This window comes from Haematobia irritans, chromosome 1, assembly GCF_050003625.1.
Source record: "Haematobia irritans isolate KBUSLIRL chromosome 1, ASM5000362v1, whole genome shotgun sequence".
Lineage (NCBI taxonomy): Eukaryota > Metazoa > Arthropoda > Insecta > Diptera > Muscidae > Haematobia > Haematobia irritans.
The window spans coordinates 241,220,595-241,239,242 of NC_134397.1; positions in this window are offsets into that span (position 1 = coordinate 241,220,595).

Below are 18,648 nucleotides of genomic sequence, written 5' to 3' on the forward strand. Positions count from 1 at the left end.
GGCCACAATGTAGGACATTTTCACTCAACACATTTTGTAATAATTTTTACATTTTGGTGGCTCTAGAGGAGGAAATTAGAAGCCGGCAAGGCTTGATCTTTAACAATGTGTGGTAAACTTTATTCCTGTAGAGAATTTTGTCAACATTTTATTTCTATAGAACATTTTGTCAAAATTGTATTTCTATAGAATTTTTTTTCAAAATATTATTTCTATAAAAAATTTTCTCAAAATTTTAGTTCTGTGGAATTTTTTCTCAAAATTTTATTTCTATAGAATTTATTGCCAAAATTTTATTTCTATAGAAAAATTTCTCACAAAAATTTGTTTATAGAAACTTTTTCCAAAATTTTATTTTTATAGAGATTTAACAAAAAAGATTACTAATTTGGGTAGAATTCTACCAACTGTGGCAACCGTGGTGGTAATAAAAATTTATATTCTAAGTTATATACGTTGCATATTCATGTTTTAAGATAATAAAGTACTTAGAACCATTTTTGTTTTGTAAATTTTTTTTTAAATTTAACGAAAAATATAGTAGGGAAAATTGTTTGGGAATGTATGGGAGAGTAAGGAATTCTTTTTGTTCTTGCAGGGTAAACCGAACATTTTCCCTGGCAACATTGACTATGAGCTATAGTCAGATTGACACAAAGCACCCATAGACATGTACCCCTTAATTTTCTTAAATATGCAACTGCGGTTTATCTCCCAGACCTATATGTTACCCCAGAAATGCTTATAATTACTAATTCTGTAATGGTGGTTTAAGGTACGATATTGTCGGCCCCGCCCGACTTTCTACTTTACTTACTTGTTTAATAATGGGCTCAATATTAGTGGCATACTAACACCGTAGGTGCAATATCAACTACAACCAGTGTTGCTAGAAGTAGGGGAAATTCCCTATATGTAGGTTTTTTCTAATATTTAGCGTCTTGTAGGACGTAGGGCCACAATGTAGGGACATTTTCACTCAACACAATTTGTAATAATTTTTACATTTTGGTGGCTCTAGAGGAGGAAATTAGAAGCCGGCAAGGCTTGGTCTTTAACATTGTGTGGTAACAACAGTTACCACTCGTGCCAAAAAAAAAAAAAAATCTAACAAAATTTGAAGATTACCACAAATTACCACAAATCTACTAAACAAATATTTCTATAGAAATTGTTGTTAAAACTTTATTCCTGTAGAAAATTTTGCCAACATTTTATTTCTATAGAAAATTTTATCAAAATTGTATTTCTACAGAAAGTTTTTCAAAATATTATTTCTATAAAAAAATTCCTGAAACTTCTATTTCTATGGAATTTTTTTCTCAAAATTTTATTTCTATAGAATTTATTTTCAAGATTTTATTTCTATACAAACATTTCTCAAAAAAAATTGTTTATAGAAACTTTTTCCAAAATTTTATTTCTATAGAGAATTAATAAAAAAATACTATTTTTGGCAGAATTCTACCAACTGTGGCAACCGTGGTGGTAATAAAAATTTATTTTCTAGGTTTTATACGTTGCATTTTCATGTTTTAAGATAATAAAGTACTTAGAACCATTTTTGTTTTGTAAAATTTATTTAAATTAAACGAAAATATTGTAGGGAAAAATGTTTGGGAATGTATGGGAAAGTAGGGAACTTTTTTTGTCCTTGTAGGGTATACCGAACATTTTCCATGGCAACACTGAATATGAGCTATAGTCAGATTGAGACAAAGCACCCATGCGGTTTATCTCCCAGACCTATATCAATGTTACCCCACAAATGCTTATGATTACTAATTCAGTAAGGGTGGTTTAGGGTATGATATAGTCGGCCCCTCCCGACTTTCTACTTTACTTACTTGTTTTTTGTGTACGTTAGTTAAATGAACTGAAAAAGGGGGAAAATTATGCACAAATGGAGCATAGAGATTTACTTAATTCGTGTCTCCCACAATAAAATTATATCTAATAAATTTTAAATTTGTCGAAAAATAGTTATTTATTTTTGTGAAATCGGCGTGACATATGCGTTTGTAAATTTTCTAAAATTAACCAAAATTTTCTGGCATTTTAGACCCATCACAAAGTGTATATGATTTAGTTTTATCGGTCCATTTGGTAAGGCCTCCATATAGACTGATTTCACTTATTGAGGGTATAGAAGGCGCACTGATCATGAAAATGGTTTGAAACTGAATGGAAAATTTCCAGATTTTACTTCTCGTAGTCATTTAAATAATTGGGATGAAAATCCACAGATTATAGATTTCAAATCAAGGCGTTATTTTATTATTTTCTTGCACACTTACAAGAGATGTTTATTTTTAATTTCATTTCATTTCATTTAATTTCATAAATTCAGAATCTGATCTAGTCTTCATACACCCTCACAAAAAATCGCTTCTGTAACATATACTCCCAAACATATTTTGCTTCAAGCATATACATTTTTTGGTATTGCCCAAACATTTATATGTTTGATCTCTACCAATATATAATATGTTTGAAAGCATATTGGTCTAAACAATATATGTTTGGGTAGTCTAAGTTCCAAACATTTTGTATTTTTGCATCCAAATTCAATAATGTTGTCTTCCAAAAAACAATATGTTATTATGTGACCATATAATATGTTTGGAAGCATTTTGCACCCAAAAATATTATATGCTTAAAAAAATTCTCCCACACAATATTGTGCTCAAAATTTTATTTATTTACTTATATATTTACAATCATAATGAATTATGAAAATAAACAGGTAATATAGGTGCTAACAACATAGGTTTTCGACCTGAATGCTCAAAATTTTGTTTCTGCCCAATTGTATATTCCCCGACATCTTTCTCACTTCCACGAGATTTTTTAGTTCTTAGCACCTTTTTCTGTAATACAAACATTGTAGAAGAAATTATTCAATTTTATGATATATTTTTATTTTAATTTTACCTTTTGCCGGACGGGGATTCGAACAGCGGACCACACAGTTTGTAAGGATCAAAGAAGTAGCTGATCAATTGCCCAAGGAAAAATAAAATGTTAATTTTGTAATAACAAGCAACAACCACCAACTTAATTCAATATCGCTCCCTGTTAAATAGCGCTCCAAGCTACTAAACACATATATGTTTATAGGCTATTTCTAAATTAATATATGTTTGCATCCAAGCATATTATATTTACAAACATTTTATGTCCCAAACATAATATGTTCTAACATATTAACATATATGTCCCAAACATGTTATGCTAGTTTATGAACATTATATGCTTGCACTCAAAAATATTGTGTTTAAAAATTTGTGTTCCAAACATATAATGTTTATAGCCAAACATATGAAAAACAGTCTTTTTCATCCGTGTAGGCAATTTATATGTGGGAAGCATACTGGTTGAACTGATCTGCTTGGGAAAATATCTGTCATCAAACCCCCCTGAAATTGACAAAGGAAACTATTATATTTGATTCATGGAGGTGGGTATTTAAGATTCGGCCCGGCCGAACTTATTACTGTATATACTTGTTTTTTTGTTTTTTTTGTTTAAGTGCATACTTTCTCCAATATTTATTTTTTCTAGAAACAATGTTGACACTTTGGGTTTAGTGAATTATCCGAATTTATTCTGATAATTGGTTGATATGTGCACTGTAAGTAGAGGATGTTGATGAAGAATTTGGTAATTCCGTCCATCTAACCATCTTACAATCTAAAGAGCTTTGCCCAAATAAATTTGACAAACATAATTTTCATCTGTTGGTTAAGCTATTCTTGTAGTTAAGTCAATGCATGATTTTAAGCTGAAATCAAAACGATTATAATAAACCTGTTTTGCGCATTTTCTTTGTATTTTAAAATAAATATATTATCCGTAAAATTATCCCTTGAAATGCACTGTAATTTACACCTTTTACCTTGTGAGAATCATTCATTCGAAAGAATGTTTGTACAAGCGCATATTTGCTCAACGACCCACACACACACAAACACCCTCTCACATAAGAGTATTAAACATAAAACTTTATTAACCAATCTTCGATTCTTTGCTGTTGCTGTTGTTGATTTTTTCTTTTCATTTTTAGTAGAATTCGCATAAAATCTCCAATGAAAACTTTATGAATATTTGCGTCATTTTTTTTTGTTCTCTCTTATACTTGCGTGCCATACCAGTTTCAGGCGAAGTTTTCCTCTTTCTTGTTTTGTTTTTCTATAGTGTTTTGTTAACGTAACAAAATATTCCCGTTTTTTTATTTTCAATTGAATGGAGGTTCCCCATATATATATAGAGTTGTTGTTTTTGCTTAATCCGTAACATTACTTTCAATTTCTGTTTTATTAGAGTATAAAATCTAGTGCAATAATATTTATATACATGGTATTCAGCAATGCCACTCACCTATTCATATATGTGAGTGTGCGGGTGTATGTTTGAATAAGGACATAAGGATATGTGAATGTATTGAGGATGAAGAATCGTTTCAATTTGAATTGAAACTTAGTACTGGATACATGGATGGATTTAGAGCATATGTAAATGCGGATTTTTTATTTTTATCGGAGAATTGAGTAGTTCACCTTCACACAGAACGTGGTCATTAATTCCTGCACGTTCGATGGATCATAAAACCATCAGCGACGAAATATTTCAATTGATTTAGGTTATATTTATACGAATAGTTTAGTAACAAGATAAAATTAGAATTCATCAGAAACGTGGTTTAAATGGTGGAATAGATTTAAATTTCATATATGCATTTAATATACTAAAAATAAAAATGATTTAGTTCCTCCAGTTTTATTATACCCTCCACCATTAGATGGGGGGTATATTAACTTTGCCATTCCGTTTGTAACACATCGAAATATTGCTCTAAGACCCCATAAAGTATATATATTTTGGGTCGTGGTGAAATTCTGAGTCGATCTGAGCATGTTCGTGCGTCCGTCCGTCCGTCTGTTGAAATCACGCTAACTTCCGAACGAAACAAGCTATCGACTTGAAACTTGGCACAAGTAGTTGCTATTGATGTAGGTCGGATGGTATTGCAAATGGGCCATATCGGTCCACTTTTACGAATAGCCCCCACACTGAAAAAACAGTGAACCCACCAGGCAGAAAACTTTTGATTAATTTTAGAAAATTTTGAATAGTTTTAGAAATTTTTAACTAAACAGTATTACAAGCGCTGGCATCACGCCGATATCACAAAAATAAGTAAATATTTTTCGACAAATTCAAGAAAATTTATTAGACATAAATAATTTTTTTCACTTTTTAAAGAAAATTTTGCAGTTTGAAGGAAAAAATTGGAGTTCAAAATTGCAAGAATGTCTTTAGTGACATACGAAGTTCATGATGGACGCTGTTGTAGTAAAATTTACAAATTTAAAGAACTAATGAACTATTTTGTGAGAAGTACGAATTTAGTAAAACTTTTTACTTCATTTGTGTATAATTTTTTCCCGTCTTTTAGTTCATTTAACTAACGTACGCAAAAAATTATTAGAGTAAATGAAACTTTATCCAAATATAATAATTTCATGAACTAAAATATAGTTAAATTGGCTTTAGTGAAATAGTGAGTTTACTTTTTTTTGAGTGCATATAAACGGACCCCAATATTTGGCTTGCGAGGCCTCTAAGAGAAGAAAGTTTCATCCGATCCGTCATTACATGGTGTTAGTATACGGTCTCTAACAACCATGCAAAAATTGGTCCACATCGGTCCATAATTATATATAGCCCCCATATAAACCGATCCCCCGATTTGGCTTGCGATTGCTCTAAGAGAAGCAAATTTCATCCGATCCGGCTGAAATTTGGTACATGGTGTTAGTATATGGTCTCTAACAACCATGCAAAAATTGGTCCACATCGGTCCATAATTATATATAGGCCCCATATAAACCGATCCCCTGATTTGGTTTGCGAGGCCTCTAAGAGAAGCAAATTTCATCCGATCCGGCTGAAATTTGGTACGTGATGTTAGTATATGGTCTCTAACAACCATGCAAAAATTGGTCCACATCGGTTTATAATTATATATAGCCCCCATATAAACCGATCACCAGATTTGACCTCCGGAACCTCTTGGAAGACCAAAATTCATTTGATTCAGTTGAAATTTGGTACGTGGTGTTAATATATGGCCTCAAACTCCACTGCAAAAATTGGTCGATATCGGTCCATAATTATATATAGGCCCCATATAAACCGATCCCCAGATTTGACCTCCAGAGCCCCTTGGAAGAGCAAAATTCATCCGATTCGGTTGAAATTTGGTACGTGGTGTTAGTATAAGGTATCCAACAACCATGCAGGAATTGGTTCCTATCAGTCCATAATTATATATAGCTCCCATATAAACCGGTCCCCAGCCTTTTGGAGAAGCAAAATTCATCCGATCTGCTTGAAATTTGGTACGTGGTGGTAGTATATGATATTTAACAACCATGCCAAAAGTGGTCCATATCAGTCCATACTCGTACATAGCCCCATATAAACCGATCCCGAGATTTGGTTTTGGAGCCTCTTGGAAATTTTCATCCGAGTGAGTTGAAATTTGGTACATTGTGCTAGTATATGGTCGTTAACAACCATGCCTAACTAGGTCCATATCAGTCTATAGTTATATATGGCCCTCAGATAAATCGATCCACAATCACACAAAAATTGGTCCATATCAAGTTCATAATTGTATATAGCCCCCATATAAGCGACCCCATATTTCAATTCTGGCTCTCTACGTACAAAAAGTCCATATCGATTCGTAATTACTTGTAGACTTAACTATACATATCTTTTTTGTCTAATATATACCACGTATGGACTAAATCACAATTTAGAAAACGATGTTAAGAAGTTTTAAGATACCACAACCCAAGTAATTCGATTGTGGATGACAGTCTTTTGTAGAAGTTTCTACGCAATCCATGGTGGAGGGTACATAAGATTCGGCCTGGCCGACCTTACGGCCGTATTTACTTGTTATTTTTTTTTTATTAATAGATTTTATTGATATACAACAAGTCTATAAATTCTGTCCGAATCGAGTGATATTTAAATGTATGAATTTGGACAAACCTTTATATATAGCACCCAACACATTTGACGGATATGATATGGTATCGAAACTTTAGATCTACAAAGTGGTGCAGGGTATAATATAGTCGGCCCCGCCCGACTTTAGACTTTCCTTACTTGTTAAACGCTATTTTCCTTCATAGTCAAGTTGCAAACAGACAACAAATTTAAAGACAATTTCATTAATTTTGAATAATTTTTCCAGAATTATTGAAGCCAAATTGACATTAATCTAACAATACTATCTTTCAGTTTAGGGCACCCAATTTTATGTCGAATCACTTAACTATAAGGACAAAACGGCTTCATTGAAAGGTTTATCGATTTTTGGACCAGGAAAAAAACTTTATATTAAGAAATGCGTCTTCTATGCCATTCCTGGCGAAGCACCGTCTTGAGATGATCGACTCTTTAATATTTTCTGGTGCCGAGCTTACTCTCCAAATTCCCCAGGTGTAAAAGTTCAAGGTATTAACAACCGGAGATTTTTGTGGCCATTTTGCTGCAGAATGGAAGCAAGGCACCTGATTTTTAAAGCATTCTTGGTCCACGGTCTGCGACGAAAATGTTTGTCTGCCCAGGGCTTCAATACTGTATTTAGGATATTTTCCCGATAATATTCGGTATTTAGTTTTCCCCTACGGTGGATGAACGAGATGACGAGGAGGATGACGAGAGGAGGGCGACCATCGGCCGTTACGGCGGCAACGCTTGGGTTCAGGTGGCAAGTAAACCGGATCATTTTGTTTGTTCACTAACTGCTCAATTTGGAATGGTATCTCATTGGAGAAACCCAAATTCGGTAACTAACCACTTTCGTGCAAACAAAAAAAAAAGCATTTTCGTGGCTCTTTCCAGTCTAACTTTTTTTGCAGCGGTGAGCTTTTAGCTTAGCTTAGGTATGGTAGCACCCCATTACTTCAGACTCACTTAGAGAATTCAGTCCATTGTGATACTCCAAAGGGCGAACTTCCCCCTTAATGAACTTCTCTCTCTATGAGTGCTGCCTGATTATACCCTAAACCACATAGTGGTCAGGGTATAATAAGTTTGATCGGCCAAAAAATGTGCCTACCAGAAATATTGATTTTAGACCCCATAAAATAGCGCTTGGTGTCCGTCCGTCCGTCTGTCCATGTATTTGTTGTTCACAGGATTCCGGTCGCAATTATTAACCGATTTTGATGAAATTTGGGACAGGGAGTTTTCTGGGCACAAGGACGAACGCTATTGAATTTGGAAGAAATCGGATTAAATTTAGATATAGCTCCCATATATATGTATCGCCCGATTTCGACAAATGGGGTCACATTGCGCGTTTTTTCAAACGAATCGTCACCAAATTTGGCAAAAGCTAATCTTTTCCATTGCCCTTCAAGTCTGCAAAATTTCATCCAAATCGCTTCAGATTTAGATATAGTTCTCATATATATGTATCGCCCGATTTTCCCAAATTTGGCCACAAAACCTTTATTTATCTACCGATCTTACTCAAAGTTGGCTAAATATAATCTTCTATAGCACTAACTATATGTGCAAAAAATCATCGAAATCGGTTCAGATTTAGATATAGCTCCCATATATATGTATAGCCCGATTATCCCAAAATTGGCCATAGAACCCTTATTTATTAACCGATCTTACTAAAAGTTGGCTAGATCCAGTCCTCTATAGTACTAACTATATGTGCAAAATTTCATCGAAATCGGTTCATATGTAGATATAGCTCCCATATATGTATCACCCGATTTTGAAGAATTCGCCCCTAATACCCTTATGTTTGACCATACAGGCCTCATTTCTTAACTGATCTTACTCAAATCTTGTACAAGGTAACCTTTTGTGGTATTAATCAAACCCGCAAAATATTATGCAAATTGGTTCAGATTTAGATATAGCTTCCATATATATGCATCGCTCGATTTTCCCAAATTTTGCCATAGTACTCTTATTTATTAACCAGTGTTACTCAAATTTCAAATTTTGATGTACTAGCCGATCGTACTTATACGTACTTGTAGCACTTACATAAGAATATTGCTCGATTTTTACAAATTTGTATTTATTACCCACACTAATTTAACGATTTTCTCTTTTTAATAATGGGCTCAATATTAGTGGCACACTAACTCCGTAGACGCAATATCAACACAGCCAGTGTTGCTAGGAGTAGGGGAAATTCCCTATATGGAGGGTTTTTCTAATATTTGGCGTCTTGTAGGGACGTAGGGCCACAATGTAGGACATTCTCACTCAACACAATTTGTAGAGAATTTTGTCAACATTTTATTTCTATAGAACATTTTGTCAAAATTGTACTTCTATAGAATTTTTTTTTAAATATTATTTCTATAAACAATTTTCTCACAATTTTATTTCTGTGGAATTTTTTCTACAAATTTTATTTCTATAGAATTTATTGTCAAAATTTTATTTCTATAGAAAAATTTCTCACAAAAATTTTTTTATAGAAACTTTTTCCAAAATTTTATTTTATAGAGATTTAACAAAAAAGATTACTAATTTGGGTAGAATTCTACCAACTGTGGCAACCGTGGTGGTAATACACATTTATATTCTATAAATAAAGTACTTAGAACCATTTTTGTTTTGTAAAATTTTTTAAATTTAACGAAAAATATAGTAGGGAAAATTGTTTGGGAATGTATGGGAAAGTAGGGAACTTTTTTTTCCTTGTAGGGTAAACCGAACATTTTCCGTGGCATCATTGACTATGAGCTATAGTCAGATTGACACAAAGCACCCATAGACATGTATCCCTTAATTTTCTCAAATATGCAACTGCGGTTTATCTCCCAGACCTATATGTTACCCCACAAATGCTTATGATTACTAATTCTGTAATGCTGGTTTAGGGTATGATATAGTCGGCCCCGCCCGACTTTCTACTTTACTTACTTGTTTTTAAATTTGGTAGATTTGTGTTAAAATTTTATTTTTGGCAACCGTGACTGCACAACAATAAAGTCACGTTTATAAAAAACATTATTAGTATGAAATTTAATTCTCATTTTTCAATCCTTAGAGAAACTTTAAAATATGTCACACAATTACATATGGAGTATATACAAGACCATTCACGGTTTGTTTGCATCTCCATCTATAGCAACTCTCCGGAATATTCTGAAACCAAGTCAATCACTTCCAATGGCTAACGGTTGGCCAAAATTATAAAACTCGCTGAAAATACCTGAGCTACATAATTTTTGTCCATATTTATTCCTGTAGAGAATTTTGTCAACATTTTATTTCTATAGAACATTTTGTCAAAATTGTACTTCTGTAGAAATTTTTTTCAAAATATTATTTCTATAAACAATTTTCTCAAAATTTTATTTCTATATAATTTATTGTCAAAATTTTATTTCTATAGAAAAATTTCTCACAAAAATTTTTATATAGAAACTTTTTACAAAATTTTATTTTATAGAGATTTAACAAAAAAGATTACTAATTTGGGTAGAATTCTACCAACCGTGGCAACCGTGGTGGTAATACACATTTATATTCTATAAATAAAGTACTTAGAACCATTTTTATTTTGTAAAATTTTTTAAATTTAACGAAAAATATAGTAGGGAAAATTGTTTGGGAATGTATGGGAAAGTAGGGAACTTTTTTTGTCCTTGTAGGATAAACCGAACATTTTCCGTGGCAACATTGACTATGAGCTATAGTCAGATTGACACAAAGCACCCATAGACATGTATCCCTTAATTTTCTCAAATATGCAACTGCGGTTTATCTCCCAGACCTATATGTTACCCCACAAATGCTTATGATTACTAATTCTGTAATGCTGGTTTAGGGTATGATATAGTCGGCCCCGCCCGACTTTCTACTTTACTTACTTATTTTATGTTAAGCTCAATAGTAAGGACCTCCTATATATAGACGAGTCCGAACGGCGTTTCACCTTATGTTGAAAATACTTGGAGAAGCATTGAAACACCCAGAAGTGTCATCAGCATAGCTAAAAGAAGAAACTGGGATTGAACCCATTACCCTTTGTAGGCAAGGCGGTAATGAGCTGGAGGGCTCTTACGATACCCACTTATTTTTTGTCAGCCAAAAAATCAAGCAATCACACTATCACGCTTGAATTCCATAACGAATAAAATTAATTCTGAATGCAAAAGATCACATTACTTTTTTAAGACTTGTAAACAATAAAATGAACTATGTCGGGAATATATTTGTCAGATGTACCAAAAAAAGTATCTATAAGAGGATGGATTTGTTATTTTATCTTCTATAGCATAAATCGAAACATCAAATTTGGAATTGATATAAATGTCCCATATGTCATATTTATACCCACACTACAATTGCGCTAAACTTGTATAGAGAAAATTCTGACTCACCTAAAGCATAAAATTTAAATAATTTTTTCAAATCGGAAAACAAATCAATTTAATAAAATTTTATTATTCACTTGTGAGCAACGTAAAACTTTTGCGAAGAAATATTTCTGTTTTAATTCTCTACCAAGATTGTCGGACAACTTCCATATTAGATTAACGAAATGATGATGGTGAAGAATGTTTTGTTTTGTCTTGTCTGATGAACAATATACATGGGCGTGGAGGAAAACTTTTTCGATTACAGTTTAATACAATTTTAATTTTTCCTTTTTTCTTTCATTTTTCCATTTCCCGAGTTCTTCATGTTTGGCGTTGTTTGTTTTTTTTTTTTGTCTTTGTGACGAGCTGTTAACATTTCATAAAGATTCACCCCATTTATGAGTTTTATGAGGGGTCACAGAGAGAAGACACAAACTGACGTACGTACGAACTTAAGATGAACGTCCAAACGCTGATTGTTGCATCTGTATTTCAATTATCCTGTCTCGTTTGCTTACTAGCTGACTGTTGAATGCGTGTAGCAGTTGTTGCTCCTGTCGATGTTCGAGCTGAGGAGTGAGCTCTTGTTTATTAAACAAAACAGAAAGTTCTTTTTTCTCGCGGGGCAAGCTGGCTCATATCTCTGTCATCCGCACCCACGAATGATGGTGATACTCTTGTTAAGATTAAATGAAATCTTAATAAGATGTGTACACTTTGGTTGTTTGCATTGTTGTAATACTGTAACCTTCAGAACGGCATCAAAACGGCAACCTTTATCGGCCATAGGACAGATGCAAGACATCACCGGCTGGAAACCAATCAACTAAGTGACAGACTTCTTCCTTTCCATATCGAGAGTGCTTTTTTATGAGGATGCATGTTACATAAGTAAAAATTTAAATTCATGACTTATCTTAGTTGGGTTATTCTTCGTATAGGTAAAATGTAGAGAGGAGGAATACCATTTCGTAAACAATTAACCGACTTTTTGTTATAAAAAAATTAGAGTAGATATCTTCAAATACGAATAATCGATTTTTTACTACATGTTATTACAATACACCTAGACCTCGCTTTGTGTCGTTTCGTTTTGCATTGTTTCGAAGTTGCGTCGTTGCTGAATTAATACTAGTTTTCACTTTGCGTCGTAAGATTTTCGAAGTTGCGTTGTTATCTGTCTCCAATCTTTGCATGGTTTGCCATAGAAGCTCACAATTCACTTTGCATCGTTACAGTTTGCGTCGTGTTTTTTTTTTGGAACGTATCTGCGACGCAAAACGAAGTCTAGGTGTATTTATTCGAGTTTATTGGACAGGAAGATTAAGGGAATTAATACTATTATGTTACTGCAAAAAAATGTCAGATACCAATATCGCAAGCCTGTTGGCCACTACACAATTTTAAGTCCGAAGGGGTATATTCTATCAGATTCAATAAAATGTTTATTGAATATATCCGCTTTAATCTAATCATCCGAGACGACTCTACCCTGAGAATCTTTAAGACTTGAGACAGGTTTACTACTTCTACTTAACGTTTTATTGATCTCCACCCTCTTGTTGGATCATTTCCAATTTCCGACAGATTATCTTCATAATATCTATCCCTACAAACTTCATTTGCTAAACGTATAACCCTCACAGCAAGAAAAAAGGGTCACCAAAAAAGCAGTGAAAATGTTTTTTTGGATCCGCAAAAGGTGCAAAATTGACGCAGAAACCATAACTTTAACATGGGTTTGTCATAAGACGGATATCCACCATTTCAACAGCCGTTGCACTGAATATGCATCAATTCTTAAGGTGCAATGGTTTTTTTTTTATTATTGAAAATCTTTATTTCATTAAAAATATATACAACATTTTTATCGTCTCTGCACCTTAAAGGCTTTTATAGAGACTTATTTGGTTATATGGTTAGCATACCCGCCTTGCATATACAAGGCAGGGATGGAAAATGCAGTACTATAGTACTTTTTTCAATACTTTTCCACCCTGGTCAGTACCGTAGTACCCCCGCGAATGATTTAGTACCTTTTGTGTAGACAATAGTTTTGACAACATATTTTAATATTTTGAGAAAGTCTTTAACAAACTTGTTAATTAATAATCTTTTACAAATTTGGCAAAACAGACAAGTTCATGTGGGAATAAAATCTCGATTTTGTAAAAGCCATAGTCAAAAACACCAATTTATTGAATTTCAAGAATGATTTAGTCGAAAATGCACGCGTTTCTATATTACGCTTCCACATGAACATTTTCTCGATGAGAAGTTATCGATCGCTTACTAAAATAATGCGAACTAAAAACTACCAAAAAATATTATTTTGCAAAATTTTATTTCTATAAAATATGTTTTCAAAATGTTATTTCTATAGAAAATTTTGTTAAAATTTTATATCTATAGAAAATTTTGTCAAAATTTTATTTTTATAGAAAATTTTGTCAAAATTTTATTTCTGTGGAAATTTTTGTCAAAATTTTATTTCTATAGAAAATTTTGTCAAAATGTTATTTCTATAGAAAATTTTGTCAAAATTGTATTTTTATAGAATATGTTGTCAAAATATTATTTCTATAGAAAATTTTGTTAAAAGTTTATACCTATAGAAAATTTTGTCAAAATTTTATTTCTATAGAATATGTTGTCAAAACTTTATTTCTATAAAAAATTTTGTCAAAACCTTTTTTCTATAAAATATTTTGCCAAAATTTTATTTCTATAAAAAATTTTGTCAAAATTTTATTTCTATCAAAAATGTTGTCAAAATTTTATTTCTATAGAAAAAAATTTCAAAATTTTATTTATACAGAAAATTGTGTCAAATTTTATTTCTATAGAAAATTTTGTTTCTATAGAAAACTTTGTCCAAGTTTAATTCTATAGAAAATTTTCTCAAAATTTTATTTCTATAGAAAACTTTTTCCATTTTTTTTTTTAAATTGAGGAGTTGACAAAACAAAATTTTATTTGCTTTAAATTCAGTCTAAAGAAGCTCTGGACAATAATCACCCAATGGGATTTTTGTTGAAATTTAGTGAAAAGTACTTTTTCGCTCAAAAAATACCTTTTTTGTACTTTCTTAAAAATTGTATTTTCCATCTTTTTTCTGATACAAGGTCGTGGATTCGATTCCTGCTTTGACCGAACACCAAAAAGTTTCTCAGCGGTGGATTATCCCACCTCAGTAATGCTGGTGACATTTCTGAGGATTTCAAAGCTTCTTTCAGTGGTTTAACTACAATGTGCAACGCCGTTCAGTCTCGGCTATAAAAAGGAGGTCCCTTGTCATTGAGCTTAATATGGAATCGGGCAGCACTCAGTGATAAGAGAGAAGTTCACCAATGTGGTACGATAATGGAGTGAATAGTCTAAGTGAACCTGATACATCAGACTGCCACCTAACCTAACCTAACTTTCCTTCACGTGTGGGGCAAAGAAGGTTGCCTCTTCGTTCATAACCTTCCCCCACTGCCTTTGTAAATTTCAAGAAAACTTAAGAATTTTTGTTTTTGCAGTTTTAGAGGAGGACCTCCTCCCCAACCAAATATCGAAAAGTGATATAGCGTATCTTTTGTAAACGTCCCAGAAAATGTCAAGCAAATTCCGTCCAAATATCACAAAATCAGGTATCAACTATTAATATCGTAACCTCTTCCCAGTCCTTTGTAAATTTCAAGTAACTCGGTAAAGTTTAATTGTTTCTCTTTATGTTCTTAAGAGAAGCGGATGTCTCCCTATGCCCTTTTATTTTTATTAAAAAATAAGGAACCTGATATAAATTTCATAACTTCACCCATTTTATCCGTAAAATTTCAGTCGGGGGAGTTTAGTTTTGTTTTCACTGTACTTTAAAAAAAAAAAAATCGGGCAAAGGGGTGGTCCCCCTCCCCGACCAAATATCGAAAAATAATGTAGCGGATTTTTGTCTATATGCCAACCCCACCCCGTCCACATATGAAATCATCAGGTACCCCATATTAATTCCAAAACCTCACCGCATATTCTCCGTAAATCTCAGATAATTTAGAGAATTTTAGTTTTTTCACTGTACTTTAAAAAAAGTCGAACAAAGGGGAGGTCCCCCTCCGCCACCAAATATCGGAATATAAAGTTGCGGATTGGATTTTGTCTAGATGCCAACCCCAACCTTCAATGAAAATTTCAAGAAAATCGGTCAACTTTGGTCCAATTTTCAAAAAGTCCGACAAAGGGGAGGTCCCCCGCGACAAGGTGTTCAAAAAAGAGGTACCCAATTTTCACATACAAACAAACAAACAAATAAACAAACATTGAATTTTATATATATAGAAAATAGAAGAAGAAGATAGATTTACCTATAGAACTTGACTGAAAACATGAGTATGATTAAAATCGAGAGCGTTATAAAACTCTTAAAACCTAGGATGTCACTAAATGAACTCAACTCCTAAGCATGTTCGTAAGCGGGATTATTAGGGAGCCACCGTGGTAATTCGATTCCTGCTACGACCGAACACCAAAAAGTTTTTCAGCGGTGGATTATCCCACCTCAGTAATGCTGGTGACATTTCTGAGGGTTTCAAAGCTTCTCTAAGTGGTTTCACTGGAATGTGGAACGCCGTTCGGACTCGGCTATAAAAAGGAGGTCCCTTGAAATTGAGCTTAACATGGAATCGGGCAGCACTCAGTGATAAGAGAGAAGTTCACCACTGTGGTATCACAATGGACTGAATAGTCTAAGTGAGCCTGATACATCGGGCTGCCACATAACCTAACCTAACCTAAGCGGGATTATTTCCGTGGGCGTATTTTTCCGAAATTCGTTACCCACGCATGCTCACGAAGATATTATTTTCGTTAATCATGCTCACGCACGGCGTTGGGTTGGTTAATCACGCTCACGCACACTCACGCCGTTGCCCTCAGCGTGACTCACGACACATTTGTGGGTCACGAAAATTTTCGTGAGTCACGACAATTTCGTGTCACGTGACCACGGAGGCCAAAGTTTCATTTCGAAAATTTTGAAGATTTGCACTGAAAGTTCAATTAGAATTGTAGCAATGTGAGCCAAATTTTATCAATATCAGCTCAGAATTATTTATACAAAGCCCCCATACATATGTTCTTTCGATTTCGTTTCCTTGTAAAATCACCACTGATATGTCGAAAACTCGCACATTTACCTTTACTCTAATTCGTATGTATCGACTATAAATCATAAATGCACACTCAAAAAAAAGTGAACTCTCTATTTCACTAAAGCCAATTTAACTTTATTTTAGATCATGGAATTATTATGTTTGGAGAAAGTTTCCTTTACTCTAATAATTTTTTGCGTACTTTAGTTAAATTAACTAAAACCGAGGAAAAAAAATAAACTCAATTGAAGCATAATGATTAACTAAATTCGTACCTTCCACAAAATAGTTCAGAATTTCTTAAAATTTGTAAATTTTACCAAAAATTCGTCCATCATGAACTTCGTATATCACTAAAGACATTCTTGTAATTTTGAACTCCAAGTTTTTCCTTCAAACTACAAAATTTTCTTTAACAAATGAAAAAACTTAGTTATGTCTAATAAATTTTCTTGAATTTGTCGAAAAATATTTACTTATTTTTATGACATCGGCGTGATGCCAACGTTTGTAATACTGTTTAGTTAAAATTTTCTACAAATATTCAAAATTTTCTAAAATTAATCGAAACTTTTCTTCCTTGTGGGTTCACTGTTTTTTCAGTGCAGATTTGCGAAATTTTATGCAATTTAAATATTTCCAATATTTATACCCTGCGCCACACTGTGGAACAGGGTATTATAAGTTAGTACATATGTTTGTAACACCCAGAAGGAGACGAGATAGACACATGGTGTCCTTGGCTATAATGCTCAGGGTGGGTCCCTGAGTCGATATAACCATGTCCGTCTGTCCGTCCGTCCGTCTGTCTGTGAACACATTTTTGTGATCAAAGTCTAGGTCGCACTTTAAGTCCAATCGCCTTCAAATTTGACACATGTTCCTAATTTGGGTCAGAATTGAACCCTATTGATTTTCGAAGAAATCGGTTCAGATATAGCTCCCATATATATCTTTCGCCCGATATGCACTAATATGGACCCAGCAGCCAGAGTTTTATACCGATTTGCTTGAAATTTTGTACAAACATAACACTTAGTCGTATAGTCAAGTGTGCAAAATTTGATTGAAATCGGTTCAGATTTAGATATAGCTCCCATATATATCTTTCGCCCGATATGGACTTATATGGCCCCAGAAGCCAGATTTTTGCCCGAATTTAGTTGAAATTTTGAACTAGGAGTAGATTTAGCATTGTAGCTATGCATGCCAAATTTGGTTGAAATCGATTCAGATTTAGATATAGCTCCGGTATATATCTTTCGCCCGATGTGGACTAATATGGTCCTAGAAGCCAGAGTTTTGGCCCAATTTGGTTGAAATTTTGCACAGGGAGTAGATTTAGCTATGCGTGCCAAATTTGATTGAAATCGGTTCAGATTTATATATAGCTCCCATATATAGCTTTCGTCCGATTTACACTCATATGACCTCAGAGGCCAATTTTTTTACTTCGATTTAGATGAAATTTTGCACAGGGAGTAGAATTAGCATTGTAGCTATGCGTGCCCAATTTGGTTGAAATCGGTTCAGATTTAGATATAGCTCCCATATATATGTTTTTCTGATTTCGACAAAAATGGTCAAAATACGAACATTTTCCTTGTTAAATCGCCACTGTGATTCCTAAACTTCTAATACATATATATCGAGCGATAAACATAAATAAACTTTTGCCAAGTTTCCTTAAAATTGCTTCAGATTTAAATGTTTCCCACATTTATACCCTGCGCCACACTGTGGAACAGGGTATTATAAGTTATTTTTTACAAACATTAGCCGACGTAAATTTTGAGTCTATAGATTTTGTAGAAGTCTATCAAATTCTATCCAGATCGAGTGATATTTAAATGTATGTATTTGGGACAAACCTTTATATATAGCCCCCAACACATTTGACGGATGTGATATGGTATCGAAAATTTTGATCTACAAAGTGGTGCAGGGTATAATATAGTCGGCCCCGCCCGACTTTAGACTTTCCTTACTTGTTTTTTACTAACATTGTGGTCCATCCCGGTCATTATCAATTTAAATTTGGAGTCTAGAGATTTTGTAAAAGCTTCAAAAAATATAAACCTTTTATA